General features: G+C 45.4%; 13 non-coding genes across 13 annotated transcripts; all 13 read left to right on the plus strand.

Moving 5' to 3' along the window:
• Positions 1-790: 790 nt before the first annotated feature.
• Positions 791-981, plus strand: LOC141182291 (U2 spliceosomal RNA). Its single transcript, XR_012257672.1, has one exon. It is a non-coding gene; the product is annotated as a U2 spliceosomal RNA (small nuclear RNA).
• Positions 982-2,100: 1,119 nt separating this feature from the next.
• LOC141181512 (U2 spliceosomal RNA) lies at positions 2,101-2,291 on the plus strand. The gene has a single exon (XR_012257081.1). It is a non-coding gene; the product is annotated as a U2 spliceosomal RNA (small nuclear RNA).
• Positions 2,292-3,409: 1,118 nt separating this feature from the next.
• Positions 3,410-3,600, plus strand: LOC141181804 (U2 spliceosomal RNA). The gene has a single exon (XR_012257347.1). It is a non-coding gene; the product is annotated as a U2 spliceosomal RNA (small nuclear RNA).
• A 1,112-nt stretch (positions 3,601-4,712) lies between these two features.
• On the plus strand, positions 4,713-4,903 carry LOC141182292 (U2 spliceosomal RNA). The gene has a single exon (XR_012257673.1). It is a non-coding gene; the product is annotated as a U2 spliceosomal RNA (small nuclear RNA).
• A 1,114-nt stretch (positions 4,904-6,017) lies between these two features.
• LOC141181639 (U2 spliceosomal RNA) lies at positions 6,018-6,208 on the plus strand. Its single transcript, XR_012257197.1, has one exon. It is a non-coding gene; the product is annotated as a U2 spliceosomal RNA (small nuclear RNA).
• Positions 6,209-7,323: 1,115 nt separating this feature from the next.
• On the plus strand, positions 7,324-7,514 carry LOC141181681 (U2 spliceosomal RNA). Its single transcript, XR_012257235.1, has one exon. It is a non-coding gene; the product is annotated as a U2 spliceosomal RNA (small nuclear RNA).
• Positions 7,515-8,631: 1,117 nt separating this feature from the next.
• Positions 8,632-8,822, plus strand: LOC141182294 (U2 spliceosomal RNA). The gene has a single exon (XR_012257674.1). It is a non-coding gene; the product is annotated as a U2 spliceosomal RNA (small nuclear RNA).
• A 1,115-nt stretch (positions 8,823-9,937) lies between these two features.
• LOC141182296 (U2 spliceosomal RNA) lies at positions 9,938-10,128 on the plus strand. Its single transcript, XR_012257676.1, has one exon. It is a non-coding gene; the product is annotated as a U2 spliceosomal RNA (small nuclear RNA).
• Positions 10,129-11,243: 1,115 nt separating this feature from the next.
• LOC141182297 (U2 spliceosomal RNA) lies at positions 11,244-11,434 on the plus strand. Its single transcript, XR_012257677.1, has one exon. It is a non-coding gene; the product is annotated as a U2 spliceosomal RNA (small nuclear RNA).
• Positions 11,435-12,551: 1,117 nt separating this feature from the next.
• On the plus strand, positions 12,552-12,742 carry LOC141182298 (U2 spliceosomal RNA). The gene has a single exon (XR_012257678.1). It is a non-coding gene; the product is annotated as a U2 spliceosomal RNA (small nuclear RNA).
• Positions 12,743-13,857: 1,115 nt separating this feature from the next.
• On the plus strand, positions 13,858-14,048 carry LOC141182299 (U2 spliceosomal RNA). The gene has a single exon (XR_012257679.1). It is a non-coding gene; the product is annotated as a U2 spliceosomal RNA (small nuclear RNA).
• A 1,121-nt stretch (positions 14,049-15,169) lies between these two features.
• Positions 15,170-15,360, plus strand: LOC141182300 (U2 spliceosomal RNA). The gene has a single exon (XR_012257680.1). It is a non-coding gene; the product is annotated as a U2 spliceosomal RNA (small nuclear RNA).
• Positions 15,361-16,476: 1,116 nt separating this feature from the next.
• LOC141181433 (U2 spliceosomal RNA) lies at positions 16,477-16,667 on the plus strand. Its single transcript, XR_012257010.1, has one exon. It is a non-coding gene; the product is annotated as a U2 spliceosomal RNA (small nuclear RNA).
• Positions 16,668-16,801: the final 134 nt, after the last annotated feature.

Raw genomic sequence — 16,801 nt, forward strand, 5'->3', positions numbered from 1 at the left:
ATTGACCTTTCAGTATATTGTTGCACACACACCATCTATTTAGCAAATGCCCTTGTTATCAACAGCAGCCTTTTAAACTCACCTGAGCTAACAGGTATGTGAGCTGGTTACTCTGCTGCGCTTAAAATTTCTTTTTTGGTTTGCTACAATGCCTTTTCTGAAACGTTGTCTCCCTCTGCTGGAACACTGACTTCTTTCATTTAATGCCTGCAGACTATAAAAGAGAAACCAACCCAAAAAGTTTGGTTGATTAGTCTGTGGCATTATTTTAAACTGTTGCTTATGGCGGTCTCTGTGAGCTTCTCAGTGACATTCAGCCATCCAGGTATCCCGCCTGCAGTAGACGGAATGTGGCAATGGAACGCTGGCTGCGCGTGTCATAATAGGCTCTGAGCCTTTATATACCTGCGCACAGCAGCAGCCACCTTCAGTCTGCTGCTGGACAGCCAGCAGCAGCAGCAGCAGGAGAGGTAATTAATCAGCAACCCTCCTGCTAAGGGTAGACAGCTGCTCGTTCCACCCCCCCCCCCGCCTTAATTGGTTCTCCTCCCTTCCAACGGTGTTGAGGCGGGTGGGAACAGCCGGGGGTTGAGGGTACTGTGCTAAAAGAGGTGGAGTTATGCAGATCTAAAACGCGTGGATTGCAGCAGCAGCAAGCCGAAAAGTGCAGGCATGTGAGGGATCTAGAGGTTGACAGCATGTCTTCTTAACGGGAGTCCAGGTGGCCATCTCCACAAATGGACTTTTCAGAATCCTTGGGTGGCACCGTAGTCGGAAACCAATTCTGGTTATCGCTTCTCGGCCTTTTGGCTAAGATCAAGTGTAGTATCTGTTCTTATCAGTTTAATATCTGATACGTCCCCTATCTGGGGACCATATATTAAATGGATTTTTAGAACAGGGAGATGGAAAAAGAGCTTGCTCTGTCCACTCCACGCATTGACCTGGTATTGCAGTATCTCCAGGACCGGTGCACCCCTTCTTTAATGCAGTTTCTAAAATCAGAAAGAATTGAATTCAATGCTTTTTGTTCATTTGGCTTGTTTGTCGGATTTTGGGATGGACTCTTTGGCTTTGCTTTTCTTCTCCTCATTGGATTTTTCATGTTAAAAGTTGCAGAAGCCAGATGACAAGCTCATTTTGGTTCAACTTCAGCAACTGTGCATTGCATTGCCATGTAATGTAATGCAATGCTATCTATCTAGCTCTCCCTCTATACTTCCTTTTGGATAAACAGACATATTAGGCAAGCATTTTGGAGCTTTCACCTAAATAACTACAGGTGGTGAGATAAGCTGCACAATATAATTGACCTTTCAGTATATTGTTGCACACACACCATCTATTTAGCAAATGCCCTTGTTATTAACAGCAGCCTTTTAAACTCACCTGAGCTAACAGGTATGTGAGCTGGTTACTCTGCTGCGCTTAAAATTTCTTTTTTGGTTTGCTACAATGCCTTTTCTGAAACGTTGTCTCCCTCTGCTGGAACACTGACTTCTTTCATTTAATGCCTGCAGACTATAAAAGAGAAACCAACCCAAAAAGTTTGGTTGATTAGTCTGTGGCATTCTTTTAAACTGTTGCTTATGGCGGTCTCTGTGAGCTTCTCAGTGACATTCAGCCATCCAGGTATCCCGCCTGCAGTAGACGGAATGTGGCAATGGAACGCTGGCTGCGCGTGTCATAATAGGCTCTGAGCCTTTATATACCTGCGCACAGCAGCAGCCACCTTCAGTCTGCTGCTGGACAGCCAGCAGCAGCAGCAGCAGGAGAGGTAATTAATCAGCAACCCTCCTGCTAAGGGTAGACAGCTGCTCGTTCCACACCCCCCCCCCCCGCCTTAATTGGTTCTCCTCCCTTCCAACGGTGTTGAGGCGGGTGGGAACAGCCGGGGGTTGAGGGTACTGTGCTAAAAGAGGTGGAGTTATGCAGATCTAAAACGCGTGGATTGCAGCAGCAGCAAGCTGAAAAGTGCAGGCATGTGAGGGATCTAGAGGTTGACAGCATGTCTTCTTAATGGGAGTCCAGGTGGCCATCTCCACAAATGGACTTTTCAGAATCCTTGGGTGGCACCGTAGTCGGAAACCAATTCTGGTTATCGCTTCTCGGCCTTTTGGCTAAGATCAAGTGTAGTATCTGTTCTTATCAGTTTAATATCTGATACGTCCCCTATCTGGGGACCATATATTAAATGGATTTTTAGAACAGGGAGATGGAAAAAGAGCTTGCTCTGTCCACTCCACGCATTGACCTGGTATTGCAGTATCTCCAGGACCGGTGCACCGCTTCTTTAATGCAGTTTCTAAAATCAGAAAGAATTGAATTCAATGCTTTTTGTTCATTTGGCTTGTTTGTCGGATTTTGGGATGGACTCTTTGGCTTTGCTTTTCTTCTCCTCATTGGATTTTTCATGTTAAAAGTTGCAGAAGCCAGATGACAAGCTCATTTTGGTTCAACTTCAGCAACTGTGCATTGCATTGCCATGTAATGTAATGCAATGCTATCTATCTAGCTCTCCCTCTATACTTCCTTTTGGATAAACAGACATATTAGGCAAGCATTTTGGAGCTTTCACCTAAATAACTACAGGTGGTGAGATAAGCTGCACAATATAATTGACCTTTCAGTATATTGTTGCACACACAACATCTATTTAGCAAATGCCCTTGTTATCAACAGCAGCCTTTTAAACTCACCTGAGCTAACAGGTATGTGAGCTGGTTACTCTGCTGCGCTTAAAATTTCTTTTTTGGTTTGCTACAATGCCTTTTCTGAAACGTTGTCTCCCTCTGCTGGAACACTGACTTCTTTCATTTAATGCCTGCAGACTATAAAAGAGAAACCAACCCAAAAAGTTTGGTTGATTAGTCTGTGGCATTCTTTTAAACTGTTGCTTATGGCGGTCTCTGTGAGCTTCTCAGTGACATTCAGCCATCCAGGTATCCCGCCTGCAGTAGACGGAATGTGGCAATGGAACGCTGGCTGCGCGTGTCATAATAGGCTCTGAGCCTTTATATACCTGCGCACAGCAGCAGCCACCTTCAGTCTGCTGCTGGACAGCCAGCAGCAGCAGCAGCAGGAGAGGTAATTAATCAGCAACCCTCCTGCTAAGGGTAGACAGCTGCTCGTTCCACCCCCCCCCCCCCGCCTTAATTGGCTCTCCTCCCTTCCAACGGTGTTGAGGCGGGTGGGAACAGCCGGGGGTTGAGGGTACTGTGCTAAAAGAGGTGGAGTTATGCAGATCTAAAACGCGTGGATTGCAGCAGCAGCAAGCCGAAAAGTGCAGGCATGTGAGGGATCTAGAGGTTGACAGCATGTCTTCTTAACGGGAGTCCAGGTGGCCATCTCCACAAATGGACTTTTCAGAATCCTTGGGTGGCACCGTAGTCGGAAACCAATTCTGGTTATCGCTTCTCGGCCTTTTGGCTAAGATCAAGTGTAGTATCTGTTCTTATCAGTTTAATATCTGATACGTCCCCTATCTGGGGACCATATATTAAATGGATTTTTAGAACAGGGAGATGGAAAAAGAGCTTGCTCTGTCCACTCCACGCATTGACCTTGTATTGCAGTATCGCCAGGACCGGTGCACCCCTTCTTTAATGCAGTTTCTAAAATCAGAAAGAATTGAATTCAATGCTTTTTGTTCATTTGGCTTGTTTGTCGGATTTTGGGATGGACTCTTTGGCTTTGCTTTTCTTCTCCTCATTGGATTTTTCATGTTAAAAGTTGCAGAAGCCAGATGACAAGCTCATTTTGGTTCAACTTCAGCAACTGTGCATTGCATTGCCATGTAATGTAATGCAATGCTATCTATCTAGCTCTCCCTCTATACTTCCTTTTGGATAAACAGACATATTAGGCAAGCATTTTGGAGCTTTCACCTAAATAACTACAGGTGGTGAGATAAGCTGCACAATATAATTGACCTTTCAGTATATTGTTGCACACACACCATCTATTTAGCAAATGCCCTTGTTATCAACAGCAGCCTTTTAAACTCACCTGAGCTAACAGGTATGTGAGCCGGTTACTCTGCTGCGCTTAAAATTTCTTTTTTGGTTTGCTACAATGCCTTTTCTGAAACGTTGTCTCCCTCTGCTGGAACACTGACTTCTTTCATTTAATGCCTGCAGACTATAAAAGAGAAACCAACCCAAAAAGTTTGGTTGATTAGTCTGTGGCATTCTTTTAAACTGTTGCTTATGGCGGTCTCTGTGAGCTTCTCAGTGACATTCAGCCATCCAGGTATCCCGCCTGCAGTAGACGGAATGTGGCAATGGAACGCTGGCTGCGCGTGTCATAATAGGCTCTGAGCCTTTATATACCTGCGCACAGCAGCAGCCACCTTCAGTCTGCTGCTGGACAGCCAGCAGCAGCAGGAGAGGTAATTAATCAGCAACCCTCCTGCTAAGGGTAGACAGCTGCTCGTTCCACCCACCCCCCCCCGCCTTAATTGGTTCTCCTCCCTTCCAACGGTGTTGAGGCGGGTGGGAACAGCCGGGGGTTGAGGGTACTGTGCTAAAAGAGGTGGAGTTATGCAGATCTAAAACGCGTGGATTGCAGCAGCAGCAAGCCGAAAAGTGCAGGCATGTGAGGGATCTAGAGGTTGACAGCATGTCTTCTTAACGGGAGTCCAGGTGGCCATCTCCACAAATGGACTTTTCAGAATCCTTGGGTGGCACCGTAGTCGGAAACCAATTCTGGTTATCGCTTCTCGGCCTTTTGGCTAAGATCAAGTGTAGTATCTGTTCTTATCAGTTTAATATCTGATACGTCCCCTATCTGGGGACCATATATTAAATGGATTTTTAGAACAGGGAGATGGAAAAAGAGCTTGCTCTGTCCACTCCACGCATTGACCTGGTATTGCAGTATCTCCAGGACCGGTGCACCCCTTCTTTAATGCAGTTTCTAAAATCAGAAAGAATTGAATTCAATGCTTTTTGTTCATTTGGCTTGTTTGTCGGATTTTGGGATGGACTCTTTGGCTTTGCTTTTCTTCTCATCATTGGATTTTTCATGTTAAAAGTTGCAGAAGCCAGATGACAAGCTCATTTTGGTTCAACTTCAGCAACTGTGCATTGCATTGCCATGTAATGTAATGCAATGCTATCTATCTAGCTCTCCCTCTATACTTCCTTTTGGATAAACAGACATATTAGGCAAGCATTTTGGAGCTTTCACCTAAATAACTACAGGTGGTGAGATAAGCTGCACAATATAATTGACCTTTCAGTATATTGTTGCACACACACCATCTATTTAGCAAATGCCCTTGTTATCAACAGCAGCCTTTTAAACTCACCTGAGCTAACAGGTATGTGAGCTGGTTACTCTGCTGCGCTTAAAATTTCTTTTTTGGTTTGCTACAATGCCTTTTCTGAAACGTTGTCTCCCTCTGCTGGAACACTGACTTCTTTCATTTAATGCCTGCAGACTATAAAAGAGAAACCAACCCAAAAAGTTTGGTTGATTAGTCTGTGGCATTCTTTTAAACTGTTGCTTATGGCGGTCTCTGTGAGCTTCTCAGTGACATTCAGCCATCCAGGTATCCCGCCTGCAGTAGACTGAATGTGGCAATGGAACGCTGGCTGCGCGTGTCATAATAGGCTCTGAGCCTTTGTATACCTGCGCACAGCAGCAGCCACCTTCAGTCTGCTGCTGGACAGCCAGCAGCAGCAGCAGCAGGAGAGGTAATTAATCAGCAACCCTCCTGCTAAGGGTAGACAGCTGCTCGCCCCCCCCCCCCCCGCCTTAATTGGTTCTCCTCCCTTCCAACGGTGTTGAGGCGGGTGGGAACAGCCGGGGGTTGAGGGTACTGTGCTAAAAGAGGTGGAGTTATGCAGATCTAAAACGCGTGGATTGCAGCAGCAGCAAGCCGAAAAGTGCAGGCATGTGAGGGATCTAGAGGTTGACAGCATGTCTTCTTAACAGGAGTCCAGGTGGCCATCTCCACAAATGGACTTTTCAGAATCCTTGGGTGGCACCGTAGTCGGAAACCAATTCTGGTTATCGCTTCTCGGCCTTTTGGCTAAGATCAAGTGTAGTATCTGTTCTTATCAGTTTAATATCTGATACGTCCCCTATCTGGGGACCATATATTAAATGGATATTTAGAACAGGGAGATGGAAAAAGAGCTTGCTCTGTCCACTCCACGCATTGACCTGGTATTGCAGTATCTCCAGGACCGGTGCACCCCTTCTTTAATGCAGTTTCTAAAATCAGAAAGAATTGAATTCAATGCTTTTTGTTCATTTGGCTTGTTTGTCGGATTTTGGGATGGACTCTTTGGCTTTGCTTTTCTTCTCCTCATTGGATTTTTCATGTTAAAAGTTGCAGAAGCCAGATGACAAGCTCATTTTGGTTCAACTTCAGCAACTGTGCATTGCATTGCCATGTAATGTAATGCAATGCTATCTATCTAGCTCTCCCTCTATACTTCCTTTTGGATAAACAGACATATTAGGCAAGCATTTTGGAGCTTTCACCTAAATAACTACAGGTGGTGAGATAAGCTGCACAATATAATTGACCTTTCAGTATATTGTTGCACACACACCATCTATTTAGCAAATGCCCTTGTTATCAACAGCAGCCTTTTAAACTCACCTGAGCTAACAGGTATGTGAGCTGGTTACTCTGCTGCGCTTAAAATTTCTTTTTTGGTTTGCTACAATGCCTTTTCTGAAACGTTGTCTCCCTCTGCTGGAACACTGACTTCTTTCATTTAATGCCTGCAGACTATAAAAGAGAAACCAACCCAAAAAGTTTGGTTGATTAGTCTGTGGCATTCGTTTAAACTGTTGCTTATGGCGGTCTCTGTGAGCTTCTCAGTGACATTCAGCCATCCAGGTATCCCGCCTGCAGTAGACGGAATGTGGCAATGGAACACTGGCTGCGCGTGTCATAATAGGCTCTGAGCCTTTGTATACCTGCGCACAGCAGCAGCCACCTTCAGTCTGCTGCTGGACAGCCAGCAGCAGCAGCAGCAGGAGAGGTAATTAATCAGCAACCCTCCTGCTAAGGGTAGACAGCTGCTCGTTCCCCCCCCCCCCCGCCTTAATTGGTTCTCCTCCCTTCCAACGGTGTTGAGGCGGGTGGGAACAGCCGGGGGTTGAGGGTACTGTGCTAAAAGAGGTGGAGTTATGCAGATCTAAAACGCGTGGATTGCAGCAGCAGCAAGCCGAAAAGTGCAGGCATGTGAGGGATCTAGAGGTTGACAGCATGTCTTCTTAACGGGAGTCCAGGTGGCCATCTCCACAAATGGACTTTTCAGAATCCTTGGGTGGCACCGTAGTCGGAAACCAATTCTGGTTATCGCTTCTCGGCCTTTTGGCTAAGATCAAGTGTAGTATCTGTTCTTATCAGTTTAATATCTGATACGTCCCCTATCTGGGGACCATATATTAAATGGATTTTTAGAACAGGGAGATGGAAAAAAAGCTTGCTCTGTCCACTCCACGCATTGACCTGGTATTGCAGTATCTCCAGGACCGGTGCACCCCTTCTTTAATGCAGTTTCTAAAATCAGAAAGAATTGAATTCAATGCTTTTTGTTCATTTGGCTTGTTTGTCGGATTTTGGGATGGACTCTTTGGCTTTGCTTTTCTTCTCCTCATTGGATTTTTCATGTTAAAAGTTGCAGAAGCCAGATGACAAGCTCATTTTGGTTCAACTTCAGCAACTGTGCATTGCATTGCCATGTAATGTAATGCAATGCTATCTATCTAGCTCTCCCTCTATACTTCCTTTTGGATAAACAGACATATTAGGCAAGCATTTTGGAGCTTTCACCTAAATAACTACAGGTGGTGAGATAAGCTGCACAATATAATTGACCTTTCAGTATATTGTTGCACACACACCATCTATTTAGCAAATGCCCTTGTTATCAACAGCAGCCTTTTAAACTCACCTGAGCTAACAGGTATGTGAGCTGGTTACTCTGCTGCGCTTAAAATTTCTTTTTTGGTTTGCTACAATGCCTTTTCTGAAACGTTGTCTCCCTCTGCTGGAACACTGACTTCTTTCATTTAATGCCTGCAGACTATAAAAGAGAAACCAACCCAAAAAGTTTGGTTGATTAGTCTGTGGCATTCGTTTAAACTGTTGCTTATGGCGGTCTCTGTGAGCTTCTCAGTGACATTCAGCCATCCAGGTATCCCGCCTGCAGTAGACGGAATGTGGCAATGGAACGCTGGCTGCGCGTGTCATAATAGGCTCTGAGCCTTTATATACCTGCGCACAGCAGCAGCCACCTTCAGTCTGCTGCTGGACAGCCAGCAGCAGCAGCAGCAGGAGAGGTAATTAATCAGCAACCCTCCTGCTAAGGGTAGACAGCTGCTCGTTCCACCCCCCCCCCCCGCCTTAATTGGTTCTCCTCCCTTCCAACGGTGTTGAGGCGGGTGGGAACAGCCGGGGGTTGAGGGTACTGTGCTAAAAGAGGTGGAGTTATGCAGATCTAAAACGCGTGGATTGCAGCAGCAGCAAGCCGAAAAGTGCAGGCATGTGAGGGATCTAGAGGTTGACAGCATGTCTTCTTAATGGGAGTCCAGGTGGCCATCTCCACAAATGGACTTTTCAGAATCCTTGGGTGGCACCGTAGTCGGAAACCAATTCTGGTTATCGCTTCTCGGCCTTTTGGCTAAGATCAAGTGTAGTATCTGTTCTTATCAGTTTAATATCTGATACGTCCCCTATCTGGGGACCATATATTAAATGGATTTTTAGAACAGGGAGATGGAAAAAGAGCTTGCTCTGTCCACTCCACGCATTGACCTGGTATTGCAGTATCTCCAGGACCGGTGCACCCCTTCTTTAATGCAGTTTCTAAAATCAGAAAGAATTGAATTCAATGCTTTTTGTTCATTTGGCTTGTTTGTCGGATTTTGGGATGGACTCTTTGGCTTTGCTTTTCTTCTCCTCATTGGATTTTTCATGTTAAAAGTTGCAGAAGCCAGATGACAAGCTCATTTTGGTTCAACTTCAGCAACTGTGCATTCCATTGCCATGTAATGTAATGCAATGCTATCTATCTAGCTCTCCCTCTATACTTCCTTTTGGATAAACAGACATATTAGGCAAGCATTTTGGAGCTTTCACCTAAATAACTACAGGTGGTGAGATAAGCTGCACAATATAATTGACCTTTCAGTATATTGTTGCACACACACCATCTATTTAGCAAATGCCCTTGTTATCAACAGCAGCCTTTTAAACTCACCTGAGCTAACAGGTATGTGAGCTGGTTACTCTGCTGCGCTTAAAATTTCTTTTTTGGTTTGCTACAATGCCTTTTCTGAAACGTTGTCTCCCTCTGCTGGAACACTGATTTCTTTCATTTAATGCCTGCAGACTATAAAAGAGAAACCAACCCAAAAAGTTTGGTTGATTAGTCTGTGGCATTCGTTTAAACTGTTGCTTATGGCGGTCTCTGTGAGCTTCTCAGTGACATTCAGCCATCCAGGTATCCCGCCTGCAGTAGACGGAATGTGGCAATGGAACGCTGGCTGCGCGTGTCATAATAGGCTCTGAGCCTTTATATACCTGCGCACAGCAGCAGCCACCTTCAGTCTGCTGCTGGACAGCCAGCAGCAGCAGCAGCAGGAGAGGTAATTAATCAGCAACCCTCCTGCTAAGGGTAGACAGCTGCTCGTTCCACCCCCCCCCCGCCTTAATTGGTTCTCCTCCCTTCCAACGGTGTTGAGGCGGGTGGGAACAGCCGGGGGTTGAGGGTACTGTGCTAAAAGAGGTGGAGTTATGCAGATCTAAAATGCGTGGATTGCAGCAGCAGCAAGCCGAAAAGTGCAGGCATGTGAGGGATCTAGAGGTTGACAGCATGTCTTCTTAACGGGAGTCCAGGTGGCCATCTCCACAAATGGACTTTTCAGAATCCTTGGGTGGCACCGTAGTCGGAAACCAATTCTGGTTATCGCTTCTCGGCCTTTTGGCTAAGATCAAGTGTAGTATCTGTTCTTATCAGTTTAATATCTGATACGTCCCCTATCTGGGGACCATATATTAAATGGATTTTTAGAACAGGGAGATGGAAAAAGAGCTTGCTCTGTCCACTCCACGCATTGACCTGGTATTGCAGTATCTCCAGGACCGGTGCACCCCTTCTTTAATGCAGTTTCTAAAATCAGAAAGAATTGAATTCAATGCTTTTTGTTCATTTGGCTTGTTTGTCGGATTTTGGGATGGACTCTTTGGCTTTGCTTTTCTTCTCCTCATTGGATTTTTCATGTTAAAAGTTGCAGAAGCCAGATGACAAGCTCATTTTGGTTCAACTTCAGCAACTGTGCATTGCATTGCCATGTAATGTAATGCAATGCTATCTATCTAGCTCTCCCTCTATACTTCCTTTTGGATAAACAGACATATTAGGCAAGCATTTTGGAGCTTTCACCTAAATAACTACAGGTGGTGAGATAAGCTGCACAATATAATTGACCTTTCAGTATATTGTTGCACACACACCATCTATTTAGCAAATGCCCTTGTTATCAACAGCAGCCTTTTAAACTCACCTGAGCTAACAGGTATGTGAGCTGGTTACTCTGCTGCGCTTAAAATTTCTTTTTTGGTTTGCTACAATGCCTTTTCTGAAACGTTGTCTCCCTCTGCTGGAACACTGACTTCTTTCATTTAATGCCTGCAGACTATAAAAGAGAAACCAACCCAGAAAGTTTGGTTGATTAGTCTGTGGCATTCTTTTAAACTGTTGCTTATGGCGGTCTCTGTGAGCTTCTCAGTGACATTCAGCCATCCAGGTATCCCGCCTGCAGTAGACGGAATGTGGCAATGGAACGCTGGCTGCGCGTGTCATAATAGGCTCTGAGCCTTTATATACCTGCGCACAGCAGCAGCCACCTTCAGTCTGCTGCTGGACAGCCAGCAGCAGCAGCAGCAGGAGAGGTAATTAATCAGCAACCCTCCTGCTAAGGGTAGACAGCTGCTCGTTCCACCCCCCCCCCGCCTTAATTGGTTCTCCTCCCTTCCAACGGTGTTGAGGCGGGTGGGAACAGCCGGGGGTTGAGGGTACTGTGCTAAAAGAGGTGGAGTTATGCAGATCTAAAACGCGTGGATTGCAGCAGCAGCAAGCCGAAAAGTGCAGGCATGTGAGGGATCTAGAGGTTGACAGCATGTCTTCTTAACGGGAGTCCAGGTGGCCATCTCCACAAATGGACTTTTCAGAATCCTTGGGTGGCACCGTAGTCGGAAACCAATTCTGGTTATCGCTTCTCGGCCTTTTGGCTAAGATCAAGTGTAGTATCTGTTCTTATCAGTTTAATATCTGATACGTCCCCTATCTGGGGACCATATATTAAATGGATTTTTAGAACAGGGAGATGGAAAAAGAGCTTGCTCTGTCCACTCCACGCATTGACCTGGTATTGCAGTATCTCCAGGACCGGTGCACCCCTTCTTTAATGCAGTTTCTAAAATCAGAAAGAATTGAATTCAATGCTTTTTGTTCATTTGGCTTGTTTGTCGGATTTTGGGATGGACTCTTTGGCTTTGCTTTTCTTCTCCTCATTGGATTTTTCATGTTAAAAGTTGCAGAAGCCAGATGACAAGCTCATTTTGGTTCAACTTCAGCAACTGTGCATTGCATTGCCATGTAATGTAATGCAATGCTATCTATCTAGCTCTCCCTCTATACTTCCTTTTGGATAAACAGACATATTAGGCAAGCATTTTGGAGCTTTCACCTAAATAACTACAGGTGGTGAGATAAGCTGCACAATATAATTGACCTTTCAGTATATTGTTGCACACACACCATCTATTTAGCAAATGCCCTTGTTATCAACAGCAGCCTTTTAAACTCACCTGAGCTAACAGGTATGTGAGCTGGTTACTCTGCTGCGCTTAAAATTTCTTTTTTGGTTTGCTACAATGCCTTTTCTGAAACGTTGTCTCCCTCTGCTGGAACACTGACTTCTTTCATTTAATGCCTGCAGACTATAAAAGAGAAACCAACCCAAAAAGTTTGGTTGATTAGTCTGTGGCATTCTTTTAAACTGTTGCTTATGGCGGTCTCTGTGAGCTTCTCAGTGACATTCAGCCATCCAGGTATCCCGCCTGCAGTAGACGGAATGTGGCAATGGAACGCTGGCTGCGCGTGTCATAATAGGCTCTGAGCCTTTATATACCTGCGCACAGCAGCAGCCACCTTCAGTCTGCTGCTGGACAGCCAGCAGCAGCAGCAGCAGGAGAGGTAATTAATCAGCAACCCTCCTGCTAAGGGTAGACAGCTGCTCGTTCCACCCCCCCCCCCCGCCTTAATTGGTTCTCCTCCCTTCCAACGGTGTTGAGGCGGGTGGGAACAGCCGGGGGTTGAGGGTACTGTGCTAAAAGAGGTGGAGTTATGCAGATCTAAAACGCGTGGATTGCAGCAGCAGCAAGCCGAAAAGTGCAGGCATGTGAGGGATCTAGAGGTTGACAGCATGTCTTCTTAACGGGAGTCCAGGTGGCCATCTCCACAAATGGACTTTTCAGAATCCTTGGGTGGCACCGTAGTCGGAAACCAATTCTGGTTATCGCTTCTCGGCCTTTTGGCTAAGATCAAGTGTAGTATCTGTTCTTATCAGTTTAATATCTGATACGTCCCCTATCTGGGGACCATATATTAAATGGATTTTTAGAACAGGGAGATGGAAAAAGAGCTTGCTCTGTCCACTCCACGCATTGACCTGGTATTGCAGTATCTCCAGGACCGGTGCACCCCTTCTTTAATGCAGTTTCTAAAATCAGAAAGAATTGAATTCAATGCTTTTTGTTCATTTGGCTTGTTTGTCGGATTTTGGGATGGACTCTTTGGCTTTGCTTTTCTTCTCCTCATTGGATTTTTCATGTTAAAAGTTGCAGAAGCCAGATGACAAGCTCATTTTGGTTCAACTTCAGCAACTGTGCATTGCATTGCCATGTAATGTAATGCAATGCTATCTATCTAGCTCTCCCTCTATACTTCCTTTTGGATAAACAGACATATTAGGCAAGCATTTTGGAGCTTTCACCTAAATAACTACAGGTGGTGAGATAAGCTGCACAATATAATTGACCTTTCAGTATATTGTTGCACACACACCATCTATTTAGCAAATGCCCTTGTTATCAACAGCAGCCTTTTAAACTCACCTGAGCTAACAGGTATGTGAGCTGGTTACTCTGCTGCGCTTAAAATTTCTTTTTTGGTTTGCTACAATGCCTTTTCTGAAACGTTGTCTCCCTCTGCTGGAACACTGACTTCTTTCATTTAATGCCTGCAGACTATAAAAGAGAAACCAACCCAAAAAGTTTGGTTGATTAGTCTGTGGCATTCTTTTAAACTGTTGCTTATGGCGGTCTCTGTGAACTTCTCAGTGACATTCAGCCATCCAGGTATCCCGCCTGCAGTAGACGGAATGTGGCAATGGAACGCTGGCTGCGCGTGTCATAATAGGCTCTGAGCCTTTATATACCTGCGCACAGCAGCAGCCACCTTCAGTCTGCTGCTGGACAGCCAGCAGCAGCAGCAGCAGGAGAGGTAATTAATCAGCAACCCTCCTGCTAAGGGTAGACAGCTGCTCGTTCCACCCCCCCCCCGCCTTAATTGGTTCTGCTCCCTTCCAACGGTGTTGAGGCGGGTGGGAACAGCCGGGGGTTGAGGGTACTGTGCTAAAAGAGGTGGAGTTATGCAGATCTAAAACGCGTGGATTGCAGCAGCAGCAAGCCGAAAAGTGCAGGCATGTGAGGGATCTAGAGGTTGACAGCATGTCTTCTTAACGGGAGTCCAGGTGGCCATCTCCACAAATGGACTTTTCAGAATCCTTGGGTGGCACCGTAGTCGGAAACCAATTCTGGTTATCGCTTCTCGGCCTTTTGGCTAAGATCAAGTGTAGTATCTGTTCTTATCAGTTTAATATCTGATACGTCCCCTATCTGGGGACCATATATTAAATGGATTTTTAGAACAGGGAGATGGAAAAAGAGCTTGCTCTGTCCACTCCACGCATTGACCTGGTATTGCAGTATCTCCAGGACCGGTGCACCCCTTCTTTAATGCAGTTTCTAAAATCAGAAAGAATTGAATTCAATGCTTTTTGTTCATTTGGCTTGTTTGTCGGATTTTGGGATGGACTCTTTGGCTTTGCTTTTCTTCTCCTCATTGGATTTTTCATGTTAAAAGTTGCAGAAGCCAGATGACAAGCTCATTTTGGTTCAACTTCAGCAACTGTGCATTGCATTGCCATGTAATGTAATGCAATGCTATCTATCTAGCTCTCCCTCTATACTTCCTTTTGGATAAACAGACATATTAGGCAAGCATATTGGAACTTTCACCTAAATAACTACAGTTGGTGAGATAAGCTGCACAATATAATTGACCTTTCAGTATATTGTTGCACACACACCATCTATTTAGCAAATGCCCTTGTTATCAACAGCAGCCTTTTAAACTCACCTGAGCTAACAGGTATGTGAGCTGGTTACTCTGCTGCGCTTAAAATTTCTTTTTTGGTTTGCTACAATGCCTTTTCTGAAACGTTGTCTCCCTCTGCTGGAACACTGACTTCTTTCATTTAATGCATGCAGACTATAAAAGAGAAACCAACCCAAAAAGTTTGGTTGATTAGTCTGTGGCATTCTTTTAAACTGTTGCTTATGGCGGTCTCTGTGAGCTTCTCAGTGACATTCAGCCATCCAGGTATCCCGCCTGCAGTAGACGGAATGTGGCAATGGAACGCTGGCTGCGCGTGTCATAATAGGCTCTGAGCCTTTATATACCTGCGCACAGCAGCAGCCACCTTCAGTCTGCTGCTGGACAGCCAGCAGCAGCAGCAGCAGGAGAGGTAATTAATCAGCAACCCTCCTGCTAAGGGTAGACAGCTGCTCGTTCCACCCCCCCCCCCCCCCCGCCTTAATTGGTTCTCCTCCCTTCCAACGGTGTTGAGGCGGGTGGGAACAGCCGGGGGTTGAGGGTACTGTGCTAAAAGAGGTGGAGTTATGCAGATCTAAAACGCGTGGATTGCAGCAGCAGCAAGCCGAAAAGTGCAGGCATGTGAGGGATCTAGAGGTTGACAGCATGTCTTCTTAACGGGAGTCCAGGTGGCCATCTCCACAAATGGACTTTTCAGAATCCTTGGGTGGCACCGTAGTCGGAAACCAATTCTGGTTATCGCTTCTCGGCCTTTTGGCTAAGATCAAGTGTAGTATCTGTTCTTATCAGTTTAATATCTGATACGTCCCCTATCTGGGGACCATATATTAAATGGATTTTTAGAACAGGGAGATGGAAAAAGAGCTTGCTCTGTCCACTCCACGCATTGACCTGGTATTGCAGTATCTCCAGGACCGGTGCACCCCTTCTTTAATGCAGTTTCTAAAATCAGAAAGAATTGAATTCAATGCTTTTTGTTCATTTGGCTTGTTTGTCGGATTTTGGGATGGACTCTTTGGCTTTGCTTTTCTTCTCCTCATTGGATTTTTCATGTTAAAAGTTGCAGAAGCCAGATGACAAGCTCATTTTGGTTCAACTTCAGCAACTGTGCATTGCATTGCCATGTAATGTAATGCAATGCTATCTATCTAGCTCTCCCTCTATACTTCCTTTTGGATAAACAGACATATTAGGCAAGCATTTTGGAGCTTTCACCTAAATAACTACAGGTGGTGAGATAAGCTGCACAATATAATTGACCTTTCAGTATATTGTTGCACACACACCATCTATTTAGCAAATGCCCTTGTTATCAACAGCAGCCTTTTAAACTCACCTGAGCTAACAGGTATGTGAGCTGGTTACTCTGCTGCGCTTAAAATTTCTTTTTTGGTTTGCTACAATGCCTTTTCTGAAACGTTGTCTCCCTCTGCTGGAACACTGACTTCTTTCATTTAATGCCTGCAGACTATAAAAGAGAAACCAACCCAAAAAGTTTGGTTGATTAGTCTGTGGCATTCTTTTAAACTGTTGCTTATGGCGGTCTCTGTGAGCTTCTCAGTGACATTCAGCCATCCAGGTATCCCGCCTGCAGTAGACGGAATGTGGCAATGGAACGCTGGCTGCGCGTGTCATAATAGGCTCTGAGCCTTTATATACCTGCGCACAGCAGCAGCCACCTTCAGTCTGCTGCTGGACAGCCAGCAGCAGCAGCAGCAGGAGAGGTAATTAATCAGCAACCCTCCTGCTAAGGGTAGACAGCTGCTCGTTCCACCCCCCCCCCCGCCTTAATTGGTTCTGCTCCCTTCCAACGGTGTTGAGGCGGGTGGGAACAGCCGGGGGTTGAGGGTACTGTGCTAAAAGAGGTGGAGTTATGCAGATCTAAAACGCGTGGATTGCAGCAGCAGCAAGCCGAAAAGTGCAGGCATGTGAGGGATCTAGAGGTTGACAGCATGTCTTCTTAACGGGAGTCCAGGTGGCCATCTCCACAAATGGACTTTTCAGAATCCTTGGGTGGCACCGTAGTCGGAAACCAATTCTGGTTATCGCTTCTCGGCCTTTTGGCTAAGATCAAGTGTAGTATCTGTTCTTATCAGTTTAATATCTGATACGTCCCCTATCTGGGGACGATATATTAAATGGATTTTTAGAACAGGGAGATGGAAAAAGAGCTTGCTCTGTCCACTCCACGCATTGACCTGGTATTGCAGTATCTCCAGGACCGGTGCACCCCTTCTTTAATGCAGTTTCTAAAATCAGAAAGAATTGAATTCAATGCTTTTTGTTCATTTGGCTTGTTTGTCGGATTTTGGGATGGACTCTTTGGCTTTGCTTTTCTTCTCCTCATTGGATTTTTCATGTTAAAAGTT

Source organism: Phyllobates terribilis, unplaced genomic scaffold (assembly GCF_046119375.1).
Source record: "Phyllobates terribilis strain yellow unplaced genomic scaffold, ASM4611937v1 Scaffold_34__1_contigs__length_13252353, whole genome shotgun sequence".
Classification (NCBI taxonomy): Eukaryota; Metazoa; Chordata; class Amphibia; order Anura; family Dendrobatidae; genus Phyllobates; species Phyllobates terribilis.